This window comes from Anastrepha ludens, chromosome 2, assembly GCF_028408465.1.
Source record: "Anastrepha ludens isolate Willacy chromosome 2, idAnaLude1.1, whole genome shotgun sequence".
Lineage (NCBI taxonomy): Eukaryota > Metazoa > Arthropoda > Insecta > Diptera > Tephritidae > Anastrepha > Anastrepha ludens.
Window position 1 is genome coordinate 51,223,545 of NC_071498.1, and position 26,485 is coordinate 51,250,029.

At 38.7% G+C, this 26,485-nt stretch overlaps 1 protein-coding gene across 4 annotated transcripts in view; it reads right to left on the reverse strand.

Moving 5' to 3' along the window:
- Positions 1–26,485, reverse strand: part of LOC128870871 (alpha-mannosidase 2) — a 147,211-nt gene that overhangs the window by 104,336 nt on the left and 16,390 nt on the right. The window lies entirely within an intron of this gene.

A 26,485-nucleotide genomic window follows, 5' to 3' on the forward strand; every position in this document is an offset into this window, starting at 1 on the left:
AACTACTAATGATTTCCCAGGTTTCCTAGCGGCTTAGCTTTTTATGGAATACACTTCCACTGGCTGTGGCTTATTACATTCTCCAACGTTCGATGTTGTTCTTCCCACCGCGTGATTTGGAAAAAAGGTGATGTTGAATCTTCGGCTGCGTCACCTGTATATTTGAACAGCTATTTCTGAAAATATCCGTTCCCCGAAAGCACTGGGGTTGCATAAAAATTGACATCACCGAAGTTCCTGCTGTTCCATGACGTATTTTATTAGCCTGGCCGTCCATCTGCCGTGTTTCGTTCCTCCAGCGGTCTTGCCATAACCTTATCGTTTCGTTCTTTATTTCGAACGCTGCAGGTTTGCTAATTCCTTTTTCCATCCTCTCGTTCTGTAATGCGCACAACTTTTTCCCCTCAAAGGTTAGTAAATCTATTGGTATTAAATCGATAATAACTTAAACTGCTGGCTCTGATACTATGCGGTAGGTGGATACAATCTCAGAGCAGTCGTTCATTATACCGTCGTTCGGTGATTTGCCCGTTGCGCATTAGCCCACAGTTCAGCCTCGCATAAAAGAACGGAGAGCTTGGTAGGCATCATTATTTCCCCTTACTTTTAGGTTGGTCTCTCTATGTTTGCCATTAGTCTACTGAGTAGGGATGCAATCTTAGCGGCTTTCTCTGCTGCGTGTTTTATTTGAACTCAAAAAGTTAGTCTTGGATCAAGTCGTATGCTTAGGTACTTCAGCATCTCTTTCGTGGTTAGCGTATTGGAGCAAGTTTGCATGCTAACTTATAGTGGATGTGCTTCTTGGTTAGAAGTACTAACTCCGTTGTCTCTCTGGCTAATTTGACGTCACGTAAATCTAGCCACATTTGTGTCCGTATCATTACATAGTGAACTTTTTTACGAGCTTCTTCAAGGTTCTGTGCTGTGATGACTGCGGGGATATCGTCCGCGCATCCGATTAGAAAGGTACTATCTGGCATTTTTATTTTGAATATCTCATAATAGCTAATGTTTCACAAGTCGGAATCGAGAATTGCTACTTGTGTTGTTCCAGATGTGACGTCTATACAGCGAGAACCCTGTGGAGTTTGATAGACGTGCTTGCGATCTCGTAAGTAATTCTTCATTATGCGGAATTCTGAATCTTAGCTCAAAGATGGCCAATATGCCCGCCTATCTTACGCTATTGAAAGCGTTCCTTATATCTAAGGTGGCAAGGAATACTATGCTTCTGGATTGTACACTGCCTTGTTACGCTGCTCCTATGCTATTTATGACAATTTCGATTGCGCCTATTGTATACTTTCCGAGTCTAAAGCCGTGCTGTCTTGCTGATAGTCTTCTGGCATTATCTATGGATGTGGCCAGTCGAGGCTTGATCAGTCTTTCAAGGAGCTTGCCTGCTGTGTCGAGCATCCGTAATGGCCGACGTTGATGGAGGGTTTGGGTTGCCTTTCCCCTTGCTTATTAGCACGTGCTGCTGCTTATTCCAGATTTATTCGAAAGTTCCCTCTCTTAAACAGGCGTTCTATATGTCTAATAAGACTTGTGGGTTAATTTTTGCGATTTCCTTGAGAACTTCTGCGGGTACTCCATCCGGTTCTGCTGCCTTGCTGTTTTTAATTTTGCTCACAGCTGACTGGAGTTCCTCGCTGGTGAATGTTCAATGTTCTTCTGTCGCTTTTATTTGACGCTCAATGCCTTCCCTGAATTCGGGACTTGGAAAGAGTTTTTTTTACTATGTTGTCCATCGCATTCGAGCTTAGTTTCGGTGTATATATCCTAATTTTTAGTTTCTTCACCACAATCTTGTATCCAAGTCCCCAGGGATCCCTTGCTCGGAGTTCCTCGCTTCTTTCTTTCTTGATATTTGTAATAGCGGCCTTTAGCTGCTTCTTTCCACTCTTGTATCCACAGTGGCTTGCCCGGTTCGTCTGTCTCTAACGTATTTCCGTCTGAGGTGAAGAGAGTCTCGTCTCAATTCGGCTATTTCCTCCATCCACCAATAAACAGAGCTTTTATGTCCGCATGATAGCATCATATAAGTATCTTTTAATAAATTTACCACCAGAGTCGTAAACCCAGCCATTAGTACTACTTTTTTTTCTAATTATAAAATCACATTTTTATTTTAATTTTTAATTAAATAAATAAATAAAATTTCATTTAGTACCTCTTTTTAGATTGGAATTATTGCATTTTGATTAGAGATATGGCCTCTCTTATGCGAGTACCAACTTTTATTTAACAGCGGGCGGTGCCATTAGCATTTCCCAGATATGTTAGAGAAGAGTTGCAAAAAAATGTAGCTAACGTTTTTTGTTATACCAACAAATTTACACAACAATTTTGATTATTGATTGTCCTGTGCGAGTATATTTTTGAATGTTTAAGATTTCGTTTGGAGAGTTTAGAATTTTTTTGTATAGTCAAATTCATTTTTTGTGGTCAGTTTTACATATATTTTTGAAGCGTATCTTTTTTTAATTATAATAATAAAAATATATTATTTTATATTTTTCAAAATAATTTTTTATAAAAGCCTGAACTCATTACACAATTTTTTCAACTGTAGTGCAAAAATTATGAAAATTCTTCAGATTTGCAACCAAAATTTCAAACATTTTAAGCAGAATTTTTATAACAAGGTTTGGTATAATTTTTACTGCTGATTCAATTTTAGTGTGACAAATTGCAATTTTGAGGTGACTGCGAATTCGTGTTAACTTTTTAAAATTGTTTAGCCATTTTCTTTCATTTAACGAATGCTCCAAATTTTGTTATATGGAGCAAATGCACAATACTGCCGACAAAGAAAAATTCTCAAAAAGCAACGCGAAGTTTTGAACCACTTTAAACCGGCGCTTTATTACACCAAAGTCAATAGACTATAAAATTGCATACTTTAAAATTTTCGAACAATTACTGATATCCAACATGGAATAGTGCTAAGCGGGCCTAAGTAGGCAATTGAAGAGTAGAATTATATATCGGCAAACAGAAAACATTCTTCATTAGTCCATCCTTATTTCTGAATCGATTTCATTAGAATGTTACAAATAACCGTTTAGTCACAACAAAGCTCTTTAGACTCCGGGGCAAGAGTACGCACGGGCTCGAAATGAAAAACAAATTAAAAAAATATATGATGAAAAAATAAAATAAATGCCCAAAGTAAAAACGCGCTAGCGAGTAAAGGAGGGTGCAAAATGTTTGCGAAAAAAGCGAGAAGGTCGCAATTTATTGATTTCAGGGACAGGCAGGCAGACAAAAAACGATTTTCCACGCGCGTAGCTTAAAACACATGAATAAATGTGCAGTGCTTAGTTCTTTAGTGACTGTATTAGTAAGTGCATAGATATACCTACAAGCCAGGTAATATTTATGTGTTCGTTAAATTCGCTTATGTGCATTCACCTGTAGGAAATAGAAGTCACATCATATACAATAGGACATTTATAAGGTGTACTTTTTTGCAGAAAGTAAATTATTTCTCAAGATTTCCAATTTAACTTTGAGAATTTTTCTGGATATGCAGTGCTGTAGTCCACTGAAATTTATTATAACAAAGCGCAGACTTCAAATGACTTCCGTTGATTTTTACTATTTTTTTGGCAGAGCTTTTTCTTTCATACAAAACACAAATACTTCCTCGAGAATTTTTGTATCGATGCAAAAGCCTGAAAACCTGATTAACAGCATTAGATGGTGAGGTGTTATTACAACGATCAGTCGACAGCAAGACAAAGAACAAAGATCCTGGAAGCGCCACATGCCAGAAAGGGTCCAAAGAGGATAATTGGGTGCTTTGTTCTTAGACCTTGGATGAAGACATGCTCAGCAGCAACCCGGCAGCTGCTTGCACGGCAAGAAAGGCTAAGTATGGGCTCACTATCACTGGTTGCCAGATTTATGGCCGCATCCAAACTCGCAATGCATTTCTATTGCTTCTTATATGTGGGGTGTGGTTGAAACAAAACTTAATACAAAATCTCATAGTACTAAGGACGCTCTGAAGATCACCATGATAGAAGTAAAAGGCACAATAGGCAAACTGATGCAGGGTTAACTAAAACTAGGTGTGAAATGGACCGCAGATTGTGGATGGAGTTCGTCTTATTTACGAATTCTTGACAGAGGGTTAACGTGGAAGCCCTACATTGAGGAGAGTATGGGGAAGGCAACAGTTGCCTTTTATGGATGGCCCCTACATCAGCAAAGATGAGACCTCTCCTCTAAGGTTCCATTTTGGCTTTATAACACCATTATTAAGCCAATTTTGTTATACGCAGTCCTTGTCTGGTGGAATTCGCTGGAAAGGAGAGCATCAGTTAAGAATCTGGAGAAGGCCCAAAGGTCTGCCTTTATTGGAATCAGTGGGACGCTTCGGACCCAATGTGGCACGCGTGGACATTGCAAGAAAATCTATCGCTGCACGCGTCGCAATCAGATTGAGGTGTTGTAAGGTGCTTGATCATTGTTCACCCACGCTATGTCCGAGCGGAATTTTTTCACTCATATTACCTCAAAGGAGAAGTAGACGGGGTGCAACATTTGAAGATAGGGCACGGCAAACAAGTTTACGGATGGCGCCATGTACTACGGAAAATCATTCTGCGAGGAGCTTCCCACCAAGCTGAAATTTAGGCTTCCTGGCAACTCTAGTTTCTTTAAAGTGTAGGTAGCAGCAATTAAGGAAGCAGTGGATTGGTTGCTTACTTCTACAATTACTGTAAAAGACGTAAATATTTACTACAACAGCCAAGCGGCAAGGAGGGCCTTGGACTCGTTGTTTATACGTTCGAAATTAGTTGGAGAATGCTTGACTTCTCGAATACTTCGATATTAGGCTCATCTGGGTTCGCGGTCATAGCAGCATAGAGGGAAACTGCTGGGCTGATGAGTTGGAACTCTCAAAACAGGAGGATTAGAGTTCCCTTGAGAACCTGTGGTCTACTCCAGAAAAGATGGTCCTCGCGTAAACTCAGCGAGCGCTGAGCTAGCGCGCAAACGTGCAAAGTCGAGAGATCGAGAGATCTTTCTGGCCACGGGTAGATGGGGAGCGCTCGAGAGAGCTTTTAAGGCTAACAAAGTCGCAGTTCTCAAATTTCCTTACTGGGCATTGAACGTTAGGTGTCTCTGCGGTAAGACTTTGGATTGCTTCAAATCCTTCCCATCTGAGCTCTTACTTTTTTGCTACACTTGTGGAAATTGCGGGTTTAAATATCACACACGTGGTGAATTTCATCATCATTTGGAGTGGTTAATATAAAAGTAATTAGCCACTGCTGGTCGTAATCTTCTAATCAAAGCCCATTCTACCTTTCTGTTTGGTTCTTTTTCTTCTGTTTTTCACATTTCTCCCATGCAACTCTTCCAGCGTGACGTCACGTCTATCTGATGGGCGCAATCTTGTAGTCCATTCTGAGATTACGAGATTGCAAATGCCGTGAGAATAATTCTGGATATGACGTAGCAATAAATAAACAAGCAAGATAACGGCGTTACAGGGGAAATTCGCTCGTGAATAAATATAAAAATTAAAAATAGTACAACAATAAAACGAATACAAAACTTATATTATTACGTCAGCAAATCAGCTGATTCTGCCAAATTCCCTGTGAGCAGGAAACTCGTTCACGAATGACGCTACCCCTGTTTTCTTTCGATCATGGCGTGTGTGCGTGTTTATCTATCAGCTAAAGCTTTATTTTGCCGAAATCTGAGGTATTCCATGACAGTAACGGCCCCAAAGTTTTGACATTGCCTGTCGAGGTGCGAATGCAGTTAGAATTTGTTTTTTCATCTGGTATTTCGCGTCCACGGTATAGTATATCGAGCTCAATCCACTATGGCAATCGCATGCATACAAAATTATATTCAAAATTAATGTCCACCAATGTCTACTGACCCTCTAGTCAAGTAAATGTCTAAATATTTTGTCCGATTGCCTGCCAACTCTTATATAAATATGTACCATGGATATGTATGTATGTATGTCCGAGTGTATGTGGAAAAGCGAGCATATTTACTTGCAACAAAATTGGAACGAGCCCTTCAACATAAGGTTAATACCCACGCCAAGTGGCACTGCACTAAAGCGAATGTACGCAGAAGAACATAAGAGTTAACCGGCCGACCGGTTACACGGCCAACCAACTAAACCGTTTTGTACTTTTAAAGGCAATGTGCAAACAAACGAAAACAACAAGTACAGGGAAAGAAGAAAAAAATAAGAACGAAATGATGGCAATGTACAAAGAAGTGGTCGTCGGCGGTGTCGGATTCGTTATACTTGTGGACCATCAATTTTTTTTAACGCTTTATGTTTTTCCTTTTATTTTGCCTGCGCCACAAAATTGATGTGTCTATTTTTTATTATTTTTCTTCAAGAATGTACTCAGTGTATTGCTGCTGTATTGAGGGAGGAGCGATGGTTCGTTAAGCTAAGCTGCGCTAAAGCATTGAAATGCGCTTGATATCCAGCAGCGCTACTGCAACATACGGGCATTTAGTTATTTAGCAGTTCGATGATTTTAAGCCGGGATAAATAAGTATAGGCAGATGTGAAAACATAAAAAAAAAACAAAACAAAAAAAGAGATTGCAGGCGGCAATAGCGGGGTATAAAGGGTGCATCAAATACAAGGTCATTTTTGAAAAATTTTAAACAAATAAACAAACAGAAATGTTATCACAGTTTGCCATTCTCAGCTATCAAACCATAGTTATCAATATCGATAGTTCTTATATATATATATATAATTGGCGCGTACACCCTTTTTGGGTGTTTGGCCGAGCTCCTCCTCCTATTTGTGGTGTGCGTTTTGATGTTGTTCCACAAATGGAGGGACCTACAGTTTCAAGCCAACTCCAAACGGTAGATATTTTTATGAGGAGCTTTTTCATGGCAGAAATACACTCGGAGGTTTGCCAATGCCTGCCGAGGGGGACCGCTATTAGAAAATTGTTTTTCTTAATTTTGGTGTTTCACAGAGATTCGAACCAACGTTCTCTCTGTGAATTCCGAATGGTAATCACGCACCCATTCGGCTACGACGGCCGTCGTTATTTCTTATGCAGCTAAAAAATACCCGGTACGTTCATAAGTAACTTGAAGAGCCATCCTACTGAATTTGAAGATCGCTTAAGCTCATGCCTTCGATTTGAGCCCACAACAAGTCGATTTCGTGTCGCTCCCAGACCTGCAGCGTAAATTTACCAATATTACCAACACTCTGTAATATACATACACCAAAGTTTATTAGCGTCAGGTACAACAATTTTGTTTGTAAATAGTTGAAATTGCTCTTCCTCCGAAAATATAACGTCACATTCCACCTGCTGTAAGGCCCTAATTGAGAAGCGATAAAGAGTTATCAGCGGGTGAGTTGTAAAGTTTAGAAATATTTTCAGAAAAGAAATCTTCTCCTGCTTCGGCGTACCATTGTCAACGCCACACCAAATCATTGAAGGCTCCCTGGAAGTCACCAATGGGTATCTTCCAACGTGGAAAAAATACAGAACTGGCACCACCCGAAAACTGTTATCCTACTCGCAGTGATTTTGACAGAATCAGATGGTTTGCTGATTTATTAATTTTATAGTTGTATTCATTTTATTTTTGTATTTTTTTTTTAATTCTTATTTCTATTCACGAGCGAATTTCCGCTATAACGCTGTTCTCTTTCTTGCGCTCGTATTGTTACGTCACAGGCAGAATTACGCTCATACTTGTCGCAATTTTCTAATCTATCATTCTTAGGTATTTTCTTCAGTGACATCGTCGAAACTTGGTTTACCACCGCGGGGTCTCATTTCTAGTTCGTTTCAGATTTCTTTTGATTCTTAGAAATAGAAAGAAGCTTGCTGGCCCCAGATCAGGTCTTTGCGGTGGCTGCCTATTGTACGCAAAACCAGCCAATGACTGATATATTTTTTGCTCAATACCTCTGAGCGGATCGCCATCCTACTTCAAGCATTTCTTGCAAGCGACTTAGATAAGTATCATTTCGAAGCTTAGATTCCCCATTGAATTCACCGCGCGGAGTCTCGGCTGTCCAACCAACGCTGCCAACTACAAAAAATTATTCCGAAAATTTTCGGACATACCCGATTTAATTTTATTCTCATTATATGCTCGACTCACTTATGAAATGATGTATTGAAGACATACATAGATTGCATCATCTTCTCCGTAGGAGTAAGACTTCGCGCAGGGATTCCCACAGCTGTGAGCTCAACAATTTGCTACATAGCCACCATATAACGGTCAAATGCAAGCCGCGTAACAAAGTGATAGTAATTCGCACTCGCAAGGATGATAGATTACAAGGTTTGCCCATCCGAAACAAAATTGTGAGAGTAGCTTCGTCTGCCATGTCATCGGGTATTCGGCAGCAGAATTGTGCTCGCTCATTTAACACATTTTCACACCCTCGTTCGATCAGTCGTTGCTCAGACGGGAAAGAAGTAACATGGGCGGGGTCTGAATTGCATTATGTTCTTATATCACAAACCATTGCCAGAACCCCGGTTATCTCAGATTCCTTGAAATCGCTGAGTGCCGATTAATGGTCTTATGTTAGCCGAAACTCCGAATTCTATACATCGTGTCGCACTCGCACTCTCTTACTCTTTCTCTCTCTCTTTTCTCTGCCATACAAATCCAAATGTTTTAGTTTCTATTTATATGTCGATAACAAGAAACGATCAACCATTTCGCCTTTGATTGACCTTAATGGAAGACCGAATTTCGCTCGTGACTTCCATTAAGACGACAAGGAAGAGGTTGCCCGATTTTGGCGACACGCTGAACAGAGCTGAACTCGGTAGGTTCGCCGATAAAAAAAATATATCGAAGTGGGAAAAGGTTGGTTTGTTGCATGGTTTGCATGTAATTAATCAACTTCTGATCTTTTTTAGGTTGAGACCGATCAAAAGAAATACGCTCGTCTGGGTACTGCTCGTCAAAATCTTCGGCAATCATTTTTTCCAGGTGAAGAGGATATCAGTGGCAGATGTTGGGCCGAAAACTTTTGGACCAGAAGGGTTCTATTGCTGCATTTGCCACAAACGGCTCCACCCAAACTCCACCTCGGTTAGGTGCAATAAGTGCAACGGATGGTGCCATCTTAAGACCTGCTCACATAGGGAGTGGTCCAAACGGTATGTGGCTACGTGTTGCTGCCGCCACTAATCAAATTTTAACGGTTAGCAGCCCACCGGTGCAGCACGAATCACTCTCTGGCACAATTACGTTCTCGATACTGTAGCAGGATAAGTTGAACGAAGATTCAGCGAGCGATGTTTGAAGAAATAACGGCGGCAGTAACAAATATTGCGAAGCTGTGCATTTTCAGATTTGAGAAACCCTTTTTCTTAATTTTGTTAAGAACTGTCAGATATATTAAACAAAAGTTCGAAATTCGAAATTTCTTCTCTCCGTTTTTCATGTGGAATTTATAATTGCAAGATTTTTCTCTCGAGAGAAGCAAAAGTCCCGGCTTTTATATCAGACCACCCTGTATGAACAGAGGCAAAAAAAAAAATAACAAATATTTAAAACAAGCCAGGGTAGGGTGGAAAGCAAGTGAGTGTCCGCAAATATTAACTTGGCAAATGTGCATGAAAGACATGGAAAGTGTGACTAAAACCTGGAACAAACAAGTGCACAAGAGCAAAGAGTTTCAAGTAAGTAGGGGTTTGCGCAATTTGGCATATGCATACACACATATCTACGTAAATACATGTGTATATAAGTATATGTATTGCACAGCCAGCGAGTATGGGGACAAGTCAGTGGGGATGCCATGAACGGAGAAACAATTGAGCGTTGTTAAACGCTTAAATGGTTCACACACTGCACAGCCACAGAAAGTGGACAGAAGAATAAATTGTGACGGACAACAAAGGCACAAAAAAAAGCAAACGAAACAAAGCCTTTACACAGTGTTCAGACTAAAATTAAAGAATATACAAATTTTTTTTTTGTTATAGCTCGACTGCGGCATTTGCGGCATGCAAGCGCAGACAATGCCGTAATGTTATGAAAATATTTTACGCTCATTACAAGCACAAAAAACGCAGAAGAGACAACAAAATTGAAAACAAAGTGACTGAATTATTACAATTGTTTGTTATGTTCGCTTTAAATGAAGGTAAATGAAATTTTCTCCATGCCTGCAAAGATTGAAACGATGAAAATGAGACAATTGTCTGCAGATACAATAAAAGAGGGGCATCATTGTTCGGTCAGCAAAAAAAAAATGTTTGTAAATTAAAATAAAGATAAATGTGAAAAGCAAAGAGTAGTTATTAAAAAGTGGTGAGTGTGATAAATAGTCCAGAGAAACACGAGTTGCTGAGAACTGGAAATTTCGCGTGAGAAAATCAAAAATAACTACATGAATGAAAGGGTGACTTAATTGTTATAAAATAATAATTACAACACCGACCAGGGGATTCAAGGTGGCTTTATCGGTGGATAATGCTTTGGAAAGACAACATGCGATGAGTAAATTAGCGTATAATAAAGTGAAATTAGTATGCATCGGTAAAAAAAGCACGGAATTACATGGTACGAGTATGGCAAACAATTCTTGACAAGGTGAAATAAGATGAGGCAATATTTGATGGTTAACGTCAAAGCGGATTAAACGAAATATTTTTATTTCGTACGAAAGTTAGGCTTATGCGTACTCTGAGTATAGAAAGACGAGCAACAACAGCAAAGAGGCGAAAAAGTTATTTGCATAACGTAATAAAAAAATCATCAAATTTTATTTTTGAATGCATTTCAACTTAACTTTATCCGACGACTCCCTCCATGCTGCTTGACTCCATGCCATCAGGAGTCGTACTTGAAAAGAGATACAGTGTATGCTCTTCATCAAGCAATGAACTTTGTTGTGGAAAACAGATGGAGAGGCAGATCTGTATGAGTCTACAGCGACACCAAAGCTGCGCTCATTGCTTTAGACAGCCCTTCAACCACTTCAAAGGTGGTTGAGTCCTGTAAATCCACGCCAAACTATGTCGGCAGATATAATATTCTGATGTTAACGTGGGTCCCGGGACACGTCAGTGTCGCGGATAAAGATACCTCTGACTATTTAGCTAGGACAACTTCTTTGGCCCGGAGCCCGTTCTTTCACTCCCTTCTGTAACCATCAAAGCCTTGGTTAGCAAACGGGTTGTTGTTGTTGTTGGAATGGTTGAATATTTCCACTGAAATAATCCTAATTAGTGACCAGCGCCGTTTTACTACCACCGTTCTCGTATCATGATGTTTTTTTTTTTGTTTTTTTTGTTTTTTTTTTGTGTGTGCATCAGATCCATTTCGTGAGGTCCAAGTATAGCAGCAAATCCTTCATCTCTATGTCTGAGATTACCTTAATGTGCTGTAAGAATGGCTTACCGAAGGAACGGAGTCGTGCCCTAGCCAGCCCTGGACATTCACATAAGTTCTGGAAAAGTCTTTCCTTCACCCCTTTCGCTTAACAGCTTCTGCAGATAGGATTGAAGGGTAGGTTGAGTCTAGCTGCATGATCCCTTATTTTCCAACGGCCTGTAAGAGTTGTAGTGATGCGAGAGATGTTTGGCCTAGAGTATCCTTTGGATTTTGTATGACGGCCATGTGTTCTTTGTTGTAATACATGTAGTTAGTTGCTTCCATCTTCTTTCGGCTAAAGCATGATAGTATGAAGCAATGGATGCTTTTATTGTGTTCAGTGGGTTGAATACTGCCACCGCCTTTGCTAAGTCTAGTGTCGAACCTTTTCTTGCTAGCTCATCCGCTATCTCATTACCCCGAATGTTCCTATGGCCGGGAACCCATATCAGAGTAATTTCAAGGCAATGACTAAGCAGTTCCAGCTCCTCTCTACACTGTAAGACTAGTTTGGATGGAATGGAGTTGGAGTCTAAGGCCTTTATAGCTGCTTGACTGTCTGAGAAGATAGCTACTCTTACACAACTTCCTTGTAGAGTATTAGGGATTTGCATGCTTCTCTGATCGCTAAAAGTTCTGCCTGGAACACGCTGGCATAGTCAGGAAGACGAATTGACTGAGATGGGCTGAGTGGTTCCGAATGGAAGCCAGCTCCCGCACCACAGTTCGTCTTAGAACCGTCGGTATAGATTTCGATACCGTATCTTCCAATCACCTTCCCTTTGCTCCATTCGGCTCTCGGTGGAAAACGTACCGTAAAGTCTTTCTTGAAGTTAAGGTCGCGGACAGTGTAGTCTGATCTGTTTTTGAGCAGCGAGGGTCCCTGTAGGAGGATCTTGCTATGACCGTACGACCTTGTTGTCCAGCTTCCTAAATCTAATGGCAGCAGATGAGTTAGTATATTAAGCGCTTCAGTAGGACTGTATCTTAACCACAGGAGCGCTTAGCAGAGACCCCATGTTTTACCTAACATTCTCTTACACGTGTAAAGTGCTATATTCGCTTTCTTTACCCTTTACTCTACGTTCGACTTCCAGTTGAGTTTGGGGTCTAGTTTTGGGTTAGCGTAAGACTAACACCGTTTAGTTTTGGGAGATTAAAGTTTGGTACCTTGGTTTTCTTAGTGAATAGCATTAGTTCCGTTTTTCTCGGGTTTACACTTAAACCACAGCAAACGCTTCACTTCAACCCACACGTGAGCTTGGCAGATGGACATGAAAGAAGCTGCAGATGGACAAAACTGATGTTATCTGTCATGTCCGACCGATTGTCGCAGTTGCTCCTGTCACTAAGCAGAAGGGACTGTAAAGAGCTGGTTGGACTGGTGACGGGCCACTTGCTATGGCGAAGCACACGGAAAAGGTAGGCATCTCAGACAGTGCACTCTGCCAAGCGTGTGCAGAGGAGGATGCCCGGCCTTCGCTCGAATCAGGCTTGAGGCCTTTGGCATTGATGTATTAAGAAGCGACCACCTTGGCTCCTTGGCACCACAAGATATACTCTAGATTTCTTGGGAACCCGAGTGCTGTACAATGGACTTAATGTTGATGGAGTGCTGTTTTTGCTAATTGTAAATCTTTGTTTTGACCTTCGGGAGCCCAGTTGCTGGTCTGTGTGTATACTGCAGCTTTCCAGTTTACAAGTGCCATATATGATTGATGTACGAAGCCAGTTGCAAAAATGATAGATCTTCAGCTTTTATGTAATGTGCGTGCTTTTAATATCATCATTTACATGCAATGGTATTTCTACCAAATAAATAAATAAAAAACATAAAATTTTTATGTGATCACAAATTTCAAGAGTCGAAATATTAAAGCTTCATCAGGGAAGTATTCGGAAAATCTCATTTATCGAACACTCGTCGCTTCAACGCCAATTTAGGTTATGGGGCTTCATATTGTCCTACATATGGCGGTACCAACAGTTTTATGCCGATTCCGAATAACAGATAATTTTAATGGGAAGTTTTTTCAGTGCACTCGCAGCTATACCATTTCATGTCGAGGATTAACCGCCAGTAAACAAAAAAAATTTCTATCACTACATTCTACCAGTTCGTAAAGCAGTAAAATTTCACTAATTCGGTTGAGAATTGCATCAGAAAGCTTCTCGCCTAAACGAATTACAACTGCTTGATAAACGCGGCGAATTAAGGTGTTAGACTATTATAGCGGCGGAAAAAAGTAAAATAGTTTCTGATTTTTTTTTCTTTACGGTAAAAAATTTGTTTCTTGTAATAGTGATTTTTTTATTTACTGAATTTCGCAAATAAAAAACAAAACAAAAAAAAATATAAAAAAATAAAAAAAAATATTCGAAACTTGTTTATGAAAATGTTTACAACCTTTCATGCGCAAAGAAAGCAAGTACTTCAAATTTCAATTTGCTGATGGCCTTGAGCTAGTGCTGTTCTTTTTGTTTTTGCGTACTCTATCAAATTTACGCCTTTTTAATAGTTAATTTCCAGTCTTCAATGAAAACTCCGGCCAAAAGTGACAAGTGAAAATGAGCTTTAAAGGCGTAATCAAAGCTGGGCAACTTTTAATTAGAATAACCGATAGACCATCAACATCGTTACTAGTGGAAGGCTTAGGCTGATTTATGCTAACAATGACATGCTCGTCAGTCAAATTTCCAAAGTTGATGGAAGTATCTAAATTAGGCAGGGCATCTTGACCAAACTCAAAATCCGTATTGCCTGAAATAAAGCGCGAAGAAAAAAAATTAGCAAAGAGATTGACAGGAACGATCGCAGGTATATTTGAACAGTTTTTCCTAGATTTTACGTAACACCAAAAGGATTGTGGATTACATTTAATATTGCTCTCTACATTATGAATATATCTTCGGTACAAAAATTTATTGAGCTTATTGAATTAGCTTCTGTTGAACACATACCGCTTACGACAATCGGCATCATTAGAATGCTTTTGTTTTTTATAAAATTCATTCTTTACATTTCTTAGACGTTTGAGTTCTTTATGATTTGAAGTGAAATACAAATTTTGCGATTAATTTTGGGCTCTGGTTTGTTGGAAACCAAATGCCGCATCATCAGGCCACATTGCGCACCAGCGGCTTTGACGAGCGAGTATTGAGGGGTGAGGCTCAGCGCACTAGGCGAAGTGTTTCAGCTGCCTCGTGAGAGCTATGTTATCTTGGCTCAGTTATGTTCAGGATTTTGTGGTTGGTTAAGCTCTTAACTAGTCATTTATTCAATTGACCTCTCAAACCCACTCACCTAACACCCCTCTAACTATGAATCTAACCTGTCGAAAAAGCACATTTAATGGGCCTACCGTTAGATGAGTTAGACGATGACGTTCGGTGATTACACCTTACTGGCAGGTCTTTCTGAACTACTACAAAAACAACAACAACGAACGAACAAGTATTATATTGCTTACATCTTGTACCGAAACCAGACCATAGGTTCCAATTTTTCGATTAAATTTTATAGTCTGCTCGTTTCTGTTGGACTATTATAATAACCGAAAATATCCGGATAATGCATATGAGACATGTGGTTTTTCCAGACCCACAATTTTCGTAGTAGACTTGAATGACTTAACATTTTTGTTTTATTTTCCATATTTTCTAAAAACACCGGACATGGAACCATACTTTTTCTTACCGCTACTATTATGCAAAATTTAATTAGTAACATTTGCAGCAAATAGCGCAATAATATTTGTATACAACCGAAATTGCCGGTAATTATACGGTGCACCAGTTGAGACGGCTTTATTGATGGAGTTGATTCGTTGGCACTCCTGCCTGGTAGCGGTGCTAATGGCTCATAATATGGTCCAATTAGCCTGCCACAAACAACAGCAGCAGCAGCACCAGCAGCACAGCCGCCAGAAAAAACTCTAGATTTGTAAGCAATCAGGAAGAAAAAAGTTTTCGAATAACTCAAAACATTTTACATAACTCGAAACTCGTTGCTGTCCGGAGCGAATGAAAACGCACGCAAAAATAATTTTTTTCTACTACCATTTAGTTGGTAAAAAGTTGTTGCAAAGGCTTGCATATTTGAAATTCAAAGCATTACATTTGCGTCTAATTAGCTCAGTCAATTTTCGGTTCGTTCTCTTGCCGTACATACATACATACTATACACACAACTGCAAACCCATGCATACATAAACTGATGCAATTAAATGCTACGTGCCACAAGATGTCAATTAAATGTTGCACAGCCAGACAGCGGCATAGTATAAGTAATATGATGCTTTAGCAAAGGAGTGAGAGAAAAAGCTAGCGAAAGAGAGAGAGAGAGAGAGAAAGAGGAAGCCCACTTAAAGCACGTTGCAAATTTGAATTAGCAAAAGTCAAACGAAAAGAAAGCTGCTTGTGCTGTCTTGGCCAGCGAAAGGTTCATTGCCTTCATTAAAGCAATACAAAAAAACACAAAAAAAAGTATTGGCAGAAAGAAGAAAGGATATAAGTAAACTTAGTACTATAGCAGAAAGCTCTTTGGAAGCAAAACAGAGAAACCGTCGCCAATGCGACACTACTTAATAAAATTGCCTCAAAGCATCATGTCGGCTACAAACCACTACACTCGCAGCAATGAAAATTGTTGACGCAGATCGTCATCAGCTTACAGTTATAAGAGCGGTCGAAAAAACATGGTTGCTAACATCAGCAGCAACAGCAACATTGTAGCCAGCAATGCTATCAAAATTTTCAATCAACCGCAACTCAAAAAACTAACAAAGAACAAATAGCAAGACAAACTTGCACCAACATACAAATACTGTCTAGTGAACAGTCTATCACGAGTGTGTATGTGCATGTGCTTGCAGCTAAGTATGCATACGAGGTATGGCTACCTAAATAACGAGACTGATGCTGTAAAGCATTTCATTTAGTTTTCTCATTATCATCTTCAACATACACCTCACCTCACCGTCTACAAAGTGCCAGACTCATTTTTCATCGAAGCTTTCATCTTTCGAAACAGTGTTGAAAGATTTTACTTTTGTCATACTCATTCAGAACCGCTTTATCTTTTACTGCTTAAAAGGAATCAAATATTCTTTCTGCTAATGTAAATGGCACTTTAGGAAGTGCATAGAGGTCGCATGGTTCAAGAACCGCTAAATTAGACGAATGGTTTAACACTGGAATCCCATACTTGGCCAGAAACCCCTCATTATTTTGGTGGAGTCCATATGGCTTGGGCAATGGTTCAGCAAAAACTTAAGGGAAGACAAATATGGATGGTCAAGCAGTTATCAAGGCAAATTCAATTGATTTGGAGCTGATTGCCATCACAGCTTGCGCAGAAATTAACATAAAGTATGACTCGGAGGCCGCTGTAGCGGAATGAGTTGGTGCGTGACTACTATTCGGAATTCAGAGAGAACGTAGGTTCGAATATCGGTGAAACACCAAAATGAAGAACAATTTTTTTCTAAAAGCGTCATTGACCGGAATGTCCTTCAGGATGTCGGTATAAGACTTTTGGATGGCCTCTACGGACGCACACCGTTTTCCTTTCATGACCAAGTGCAATTTTCTGAAAAGGTAGAAGTCACAGAGAGCCATATCAAGCGAATACGGTGAGTTGCTAATGGTTAAAATTCGATTTCTAGTCAAAAAATCAGTGACAAAAGTGGATCGATGAGATGGTGCATTACATGCAATAAGCGCCAGCTTCTTTCTTCGCGGTATTCAGGGCGTATTTGACGAATGCGATGCAACAAATACTTCAAAACGCCAAGATAGAGAATTGCATTGACGGTTTGGCCCGTGGGCACGAACTCCTTGTGGATAATTCCCTTGGAATCGAAAAACATATGAGCATCGACTTCATTTTTGACTTCTCCAAACGCGATGTTTTGGGTGGTGGCTCGTCTGGGGCTTTTCATTCGGAACTTTATCGCTTAGTTTCAGGTTCTTGTTGGAAACACCATGTTTCATCACCAGTTACAATGCTGGAAAGGAAGTTCTCGTCTTTTTAATGAGGTCTTTCGAATGTTGAATTCTGAGCAATTTTTGGTTCTCAGTTAAATTGTGCCGAATGAAAGCCCAAATGATCAGTTAAGATGCGATAAATCGATGTCTTGGAGATATTCAACTCTGATTCCAAGAATTTCAATGATGATTTCGGTATATTTTTTATAAATTTACGAACAATTTCGATGATTTTGGGCGGCCCGAATGTGCATTGTCTTTTATGTCGTGTCTTGTTTATTTTGGACTTTTCTACATTATTGAAAATTTTACTTGATGTTGTTCCACAAATGGAAGGACTTGCACTTTTGAGCCTACTCCGAACGGCAGACGGTTTTTTATGAGGAGCTTTTTCATGGCGCAAATACACTCGGAGGCCTGCCATTGCCCGCCGAGAGGCGACCGCTATTAGAAAATACTTTTCCTATTCATTTGGTGTTTCATGCGCGGTGATTCGAATCTTCGGACGGAAATTTCGCACATCCGAATGGCAGTCACGCACCAACCAATTCGGCTACGGCGGCCGCCTTACGGTCCTTAAATTTCTCCCGACCGCAACCGGAGAGGAGGTCTAATAAAGCTGTATATGAATAAATTAGTCCAAAAATATGTTTTTTTTTGGAAAATTTGGTGAAATCAAGATGAAGCAGTATGCTCATGCAGCCACGTGGTATTACTAGCTGCATGAAATAAATTAAATTACTTCCAACCAAAAAAAAAAAAAATTACCAAAAATACTCGCTTTTTCATGTCTCTTACTATCTAAAACCAAGCCCTCAAGATATACTAGTAGTTTAGTACACTTTATTCGCATTTTTTATAACCCTCCCAAGTCATAAAGGCTGGCGGTAAACACTAATCAAATCATCAAACCAAAGGTCTCCTAATTAAAAACATAAACGCCCTGTAGCTTTGAGTTTATAATATTTTCATCCGGTCGTATATATGTATGTATGAGTGTATGTATGTATGCACTTACATAAATAAATTCACAAGCTAAAGCTCAAGAGCAAAACTATTTTTGTGCTATCTAAAACGAAAATCACAATACAATGCAACTCAGCAAGCAGAAGCCGGCAGCCGGCAGCAAAATCAAGGAAGCAGTAAGCAGCACGTGAGCGATGCGAAGCAGTCGAGGCATCTGACCAACCGACCAATTGACGCATTGTCAGCAACGTCAGCTCGGAAAGTCACTGTTTTACAAAATACAATAGCCAGCAAACAACAATAACAATATGACAATAACTTCACTAGAGCGAGCAACGACACGAATATGTTGTAACATAGCAGCAAAGGCAACAGCAACTAGATTAAAGCTAGAATCTGCAGCTGCTGATGTGGTACAGTGTTGCGAGCGCGGTGAAAATGTGTGTGAAAAATTTGGTGAATGAATTTAAAAGAAAAGATTTACCTCATATTTACTAATTGGAAAGCATTTTTGCTATTGTGTAACAATTCGCAGAGAATGATTCAATGCCATTATGATTCTGATAAAAAAAAATTATAAGCTGCTGTAATTTCCTTGTTCCTTTTTTTCTGTCGAGACAAGTTTTGCGAAAGCGTGTATTATTTTCTAAGGGATATATTGTATTAGGTCAAACCCGATACTCTTTGGGCAAAATCAAGTAAAACTGCCAAAATAAAAGTTGGTTCAGAGCGAAAGAGTAGCTCCAAAAAGGCACGTTATCGTTTCTGGTAAAAAATGGCTACTTCTGATAAATACAAGGTGGCGAAAAATTAATCCCATTCTCTGAAGATTTATAATTTTTTTCAAATGGCGTCGTATGTCAATCATACAAACAGACAAGCAATGGAGCACGTAAAAGCGAAATTAAGGTTTCCATCACTTAAAGTTATTTTTTTTTTGCAGGGAAAATATTATAATATTAAAAATAAAAATCGAATGATTAATTTCGCGCCACCTTGTACAATGCTTGATTAAAGCTAATAATATTTAATTTGAGCTAAAGACTAAGTTGAAATTTTAAGGCACAGTCGGACTTGGTTAGTTCTAAAATACATACACTTATTGCATCGTTTAAAGCTCAAAATAAAGATTTTCATCATTCAAAATTATTATATTTTATTAAAAAGGTTATTCAAAAACCAAATCGGTTGATTAATTTTGTGCCACCTTGAACAACATATGTACATATAAAACGCGAAAAATTAACAAGCAAGCTGCCACCTATTATGGTAGATTTATCAGGTTTGGCCAATAGCTATGGTGAAAAACAAATTTGTGCGAGCAAGTCAGGAGCACTCGGCAGCCGAATTCTAGCCGCTCATTTCTCATGTAATCACACACTTGTCCAATCACTCGTTGTTCAGATAGCAACGAAGCAATATGAGCCGAGGCTATGTTGATTTTTTTTTTTGTATCACCAATACAATCTCTGTGTTTTCGTAAACACATCCCCTGTTTTGTAAGCCTATCAGCTGATTCTGCCAAATTCGGTGAGAGCCTGATATGTTATGTTATTGGCCACAGCTTCTCAATTCTTATCACCATGAGTAGCTAACGTATTCTGACAAAGCGAGAACCTTGTTTACTCTCTCAACTGCGCTCTCTTTACCTAGTTTTTCGAGTAAGGGGTCGATTTCCAGTAAATTCTGGTAAAATGCAACTATTACTTTTGTTCTCCTAGGTTGGACGAGAACAGAAGAGAATAAAACCAAAAAAACACTATTTCTAAAGTTTTTGTAGAAAAATAGAAAGCTGTACGCAATTGTGAGCAACATTTTCTAGACAGTTTAAAAAAAAACAGGGTGAATATTGTAAGCCAAAAAGGTTTTCTTGCACACATTTTTGACTTAATTTTTTACGATCATTTTTATGTTGGCGCCACCATACACTCTCTCTCTCTTTCAGAGCGTGCTATCATTTTCAAAGTGTGGTGTGCAGCCGGTTAACCATAGAAACTCTGGGTGATAAGCGAGGCGGTGAACCAATTTATAACCGTCAGCGTCAAAATAAAGTGTACACCAGATATTGTTAAGTTTTGACTATTTTTTTACTTGTTTTATAATATGAATTATTTGTTTATAAAAATATGGTTCATACCAAAATAAAATTCATATAAACTAAGGTTTCGAACTTAACACAAAATTTATAAAAATTCTTCAAATATTCAGCAAAATTACACATTTTTTACTAGGAATTTATAGAAAATTTTCAGGTACGCAGTTTTGTATTTAGATTATTGCATTTTGATATACTAAAATACAAAATTCAAGTAGTTTAAAAATTGCGTTGATTTTTGACAATTTTTTCTGCTGACGGTATAAGATGTTTTTTCCAAGAAAATTGTGTCGAATAGAGAAAATGCGCAAGACCGATTCTTAAAAAAATTGTCAAAAATCAGTGTAATTTTTAATGTACTGAAAACTTGTACTTTATTATACCAAAATTGAATGATCTATAAAACTAGGTAATAGAAATTTTTTTAAAAATTCTAAGTAAAAATCTGAAATTCTGATGGAAATTTGGCGAATTTTTACAAGTTTTATACAAATTTCGAAACTTTAGTTTATATGGCTTTTGTTGTAGTTGAATAATACTTAAAAAACAAAAAAATAAAAGAAATTTGAAAATAAATAAATAAATGGTCAAATCTTAACAATATGTGGTGTACACTTTATTTTGACATTGACTGTATTTAACATTTAACATTCTCGTCCACAAGAGGAGTAGGCGTGCCAGTACGTCAATTTTTACCCTATTTCAAATCCCACCGAGCCAAATCTGGCGAATATGGTAGATGTGGGAGCAATTCGAAGTTCAATTCCAGTAGTTTTGACATTGTTTAGATTGGCTTGTGACACGGTACTTTGCCTTGATGAAACAACAATTTTTTCTTGGCTATATACGGATGTTTCTTTGCCATTTTAGCCTTCAAACGCTCCAATAACACAGTACAATATTCATTGTTGATGGTATTTCCGTTCTCAAGATGTATATACACATAATTGCCGCGTACACCCTTTTTTGGGTGTTGCGCCGAGCTTCTCCTCCTATTGTTCCACAAATGGGGGGACCTACAGTTTCAAGCCGATTCCGAACAGCAGATATTTCTTATGAGGAGCTTTGGCAGAAATACATTCGGAGGTTTGCCATTGCCTGCCGAGGGGCGACCACTATTGGAAAAACTATTTCTTCATTTTGTTGTTTCAACGAGATTCGAACCGACGTTCTCTCTCTGAATTCCGCACTGGTAGTCACGCACTAACCCATTCGGTTACGGCGGCCGCAAGATAGTCGATGAATATTTGTACACCACGCACATCTCAAAATACCGAAGACATATCCTTTCCGCCCGAGTGTTGTGCTTTCGGGCGCTTTGAACGAGGTTCACCAGTTGCTGTCCAGCCCGACCATTGATGACGACAGTTTCGATTCCGAAGTGAAGTGATGGATCCCCGCTCCACCCATTGTCCCATATTGACGCAAAAATTCCGGTTTATTACTTTTGAACAAAGCCAAGCTCTGCTCAGAATCATCAACACGTTCTTGTTTTTGGTCAACAGTGAGCAAATCCGGCACCCACTTTGAACAGAGCTTTCTCATAGTCAAATGCTCATGTAATATAAATCCAACTCGTTCTTTTGATATCTTCAGGATGTGAGCCAGCCAGATTTTGTAGATTTTTTTGATATTTTCTAATGTTACCGCCTCATTTGGACGTCCACTGTGTTGTGTATCATCGGTGTCTCTACGACCATGTTTAAAGTCACCAAACCAATATTTAATTGTTGTTTCTGATAGAACGGAGTCCCAATTACACATTTCAAGCCATTGCTTTGCTTGAACGGTGTGTTTCCCCATCAAGAAGCAGTGTAAAATTAAAAAACCAGAGATTCTTTTTGATCCATTGTAACAAAAATCACGCTCGATTTCGAACCGGATAAGGCGCTGATACCCATGCCCATAGCCACTTGTAAATTACTTATAGACAGGGAAACCATCAAAACGGTAAATACAAGCTGGCAAAACGTCACAACATGCGAACTAAGCAGACAGACATGGCCGAACTGGAACAGCGGTCGATCGAAGATCTTGCTAAGATTTAACAGAGAAGCTATAAAAAAAATGATAGGTGTATTAACTGGTCATTGTTTAATAGGCAGCCACGCTAGAAGGTTAGGACTCCCGTACTTCGATTTCTGTAGAAGCTGTCTTAATACAGAAGAAGAGGAAACAGTCAGACACCTTTTATGTGAGTGTGAAAGCCTAGCTATGAGAAGGCCACATCTAACCGATGTAGCGGACATAGCCCATCTAAAACTAACAAAGCTCATCTAAAACTAACAAAGCTCTGCTCTTAGCTACCGGATGGTTTGAAAAGGAAAACGTAGAGTAAGGATAAACTCCAGTGGTATCACAATGGACCTGCGAAAGGTCTAAGTGTGTCTTTATGACAACCACCCCACCTACCTACCTACCTACCTACAAAAATCACAAAATTAGTGTCACTCTTAGCACAATAACTCACGAACTAATAATAAATAGAATATCCTGAAAATTTTACAGCTGTCTTTTTAAAGTTAGTACTAACTGAAAAAGAGGTGAATGCGATAAAACAGTGCCATCTATGTGTTGGGCCCGGAACTTCTCAGCCCATGTATTACTACGATTCAGCGAAATCACTATTTTTGGCTCTCAGCTTCAATGGCCACGTTACACTGTCCAACACTATGCCACATCGTTGTCACTGTATGTAACAAACATATAGTGGACAGTGCAAAATATTTCTGTATGTATTGTAAATATTTGTGTCTATAAATATACACTTTTTAGCTCAATTGAATGTAGCGGCAAAACTTACATATAAAGCCCTGTCCAATCTCTGTGCTGCATAGCATTTTCTGCATTTGATGATTTTCAAGAATTATTTTCGCAATACACTGCAAACTGATTGTTCTCATAAACTTGAACATAACTTACACAAGATTCAGATACTACAAGTACATACATACCTATATTGTTGATGTTGAGAGGGGCACGGTTGATATTCGTAAGCCAAATATTCAACTAGCCGTCAGTCATTGTGTCAGCTCCACCATACTGAGATTGCAAAAGGCCATGAAATACAGTGCGGACATAAGAGTTATGGTAGCATCAGTGGCAGCTGCTGCCTTGCTTGCCACTAAATAAAAGTAAATTCGATTTGTCATCACATACATACATACATATACACATGCATACAGTGGTGAGTAAAAGTGAGCGCATAGTCGTATTTAAGTGCATAGGCAATGCATTAAAAAAAAATCACGTAATTGTTCGGTTTTTATTACTTGTTCATTTCTTCACAAAAGCAAAATTATAATATTCTAAACAGGAAAAGCGAATAAAACGACAGTAATCGCAGAAATGCAACTTTACACCTTAAAGCTTAGTCTTTTACTTCTTAGTTAACATTGTTACCGTTTATTGGTTTGAAGCGGGATCTAAAACTTTATCAATTACATCTGTTCTTTGCGAAGTTTGGCCAGTTACTCTTACCAAGTTCAGGCAAGTCCTTTGGTGTGTTCGTGGGCCCTTTCATTGTGTTCGTGCGCATCTTTCTTTCGCTTTCTACCCACGGGTACTGAGTGGAAGGATCTTTTCATCGGAGCATCATCGACCATATGTGCGACAGTTCCAAGCCAGTGCAACCGTTTTATTTTTATGCGTTTGACTAAGTTCACGTCATTGCAAAGCTCGTACAGTTCCTTTTTTCTTTCTTCGTTTGATGCACCTCGCGAACTCCAATCGGGCTATAAGTGTTGTGTAAAACAGTTCTCTCAAAAGCTCACAAAGCTTCGTCAGACATCGTCCACGTTAAAGGATGTGCATGATGAGCGATTTGTAGAGTGTGAATTTTGCACGATAAGAGAGTGCTCTGTTTGTCCATTGGCTACCGCGCTTTAAGTAGCAGCTGTTGGAAAGAGTTATTCTTCGGGTGATTTCCAAACTGGCATTGTTGGTGGACCTAAGCCCGTTTCTTTGATAAGCAAACCTTTTAAAACTTCAAAGTTATACCTGCCAAAAGTGACGTGTAATCCGACACGCGCATAATTATTTTTATTGCCAGGAAGTACTTTATCTTGCTCTCGTTTACCATAGACCAACATTTTTTGCTTGCGTCTCAACAATGTCAATGGCATCTGCGTAAGCCCTTATAGCAGGTTCAATTCTCAAGCTTGCCACAGCGCCTTGAAATCACTACTTTCAAACTGGGCAGATAGATTACTTAAACACTATTGCATGATTTGAGTTGAAATTTTGCAACAAGCTTCAAAATAACATTTTACTTGGAAGGGTATAGCCTTTAATTATTCAATGCAGAATTTTTGTTTTTAAACAAAGTGCTACTAATTTCTTTGGACAGGTCACGAAAAAATTTTCAAGTGCATTATTTTTTACAAAATTTGATTTTAAAAAATTATGAATTTTATACACCAAAAAGTGCGGACAATTGGTCAATCAAAAACCCTGTATTTATTATTCATTCAAATGTGTTGCATCGCCTTCAACGTAGTTCATCATTACAGAAATACGCAGATAAAATTTGTTTAAAATAAGTCCTAATGGCACACAACCTCAAATATAGCCAAAAATCGTGTTTATTTCACATTAGTACCGGAATAAAATGAAAACCCTCGGAAAAGCTGGCTATCGGTTTTGAAGTGCACGCAAATTATCGACTTGTGTAATTAAACATAAATACATTTTTGGAGCATATTTTCCAAAGTCAGCTTAAGTGCTCTTCGCGGTTTCACATTTATGTCTTCTATCGACTGAAAACGGGTGTCTCGAAGAGTTAGTTTTAATTTTTTAAATAGAAGAAGATCAGCCGGAGAAAAGGTGTATGAACTAGTTCTTGAATGATAAGTATTTGTTGAGTTATTGGCCAGAAATTACTTCCCTTTCGAGTATTTTTGAGTATTTCATCAGTATTTAAGGTCATAGGCTTTGAGTTATTGAACTGAAATTCCTTCCCTTTCGAGTATTTTTGAGAATATCATCAGTATTTAAAGTCATAGACTTTGAGTTATTGACCTCAAATTCCTTCCGTTTCGAGTATTTTTGAGTATTTCATCAGTATTTAAAGTCATAGACCTTGAGCTATTGACCTGAAATTCCTCCCCTTTCGAGTATTTTTGAGAACATCATCAGTATTTAAGGTCATAAACCTAGCACTTTTCGAGGGATTCGCTATCTCGAATAACGTATGACGCATGACGCGTGGAGAATATTTTCTATTTACCATCTAATTATTTATTTTTTTTACTTTGTTACTGTTTTACTTCTTTTTTTTTATTTTGTTTTAAATTTTGATATCTTTTGAAACCCATTTTTTTAATTATCAATTCCAGACAGACAGAATGTAGATTGTACAAATATTTGTTTCGAGGTCTTATATCTCAAAAGAAATCAATGGGTTTTTAAAAAATGTTATTCCGAAGATAGAGCCTTTTGGATCTTTAAAGATCCAGTGAGTCTAGAGTAGATACAAAGGCAGCCCGCTAAAAGGAAAACGTCTATAAACAGTCGGCAATAACCTCGATGTAACTTAACTCGTCAAGTTTTTTGGAGCTTTAGTTTTTAGACACTTTAAGTTAGCACCTTAAGGAAAACATCACTCCAGCGGCCGAATAAAGGGCTGGCCTTGACTGTTTTTCTTGGGAGTATGGAAAAATATAAGGATTTCTTTTTAGAAAACTCATTTAATACAAAGTATGAAACAATTGTCTTATGAGTCTGATGCGAAGTGGCGGTAAAAGATAATAATATTTTTTACCCTATAATAATTAGGGCTTTTGTCTTGTATTTCGTCATATAATTAATTTAGAATGCTTTAGCATTCCCTCCGTTAAAGTTTTCAAAACTTAATTGTTTGAGAAATCCCAGCGCAACTTTTCACTACTGGTCACGGATTCTCATGCAGATTGAGCAGAACACAACAGATTGAGTCAGCCTCTGCCTTTGGATCCAGACTTCCTGGTAAAAAATGACTTTTTGAATATAGGCGTTTATATTTACAAAACTGGGAAATGTCCAAGTCTCGTTTTCATACAACATGTC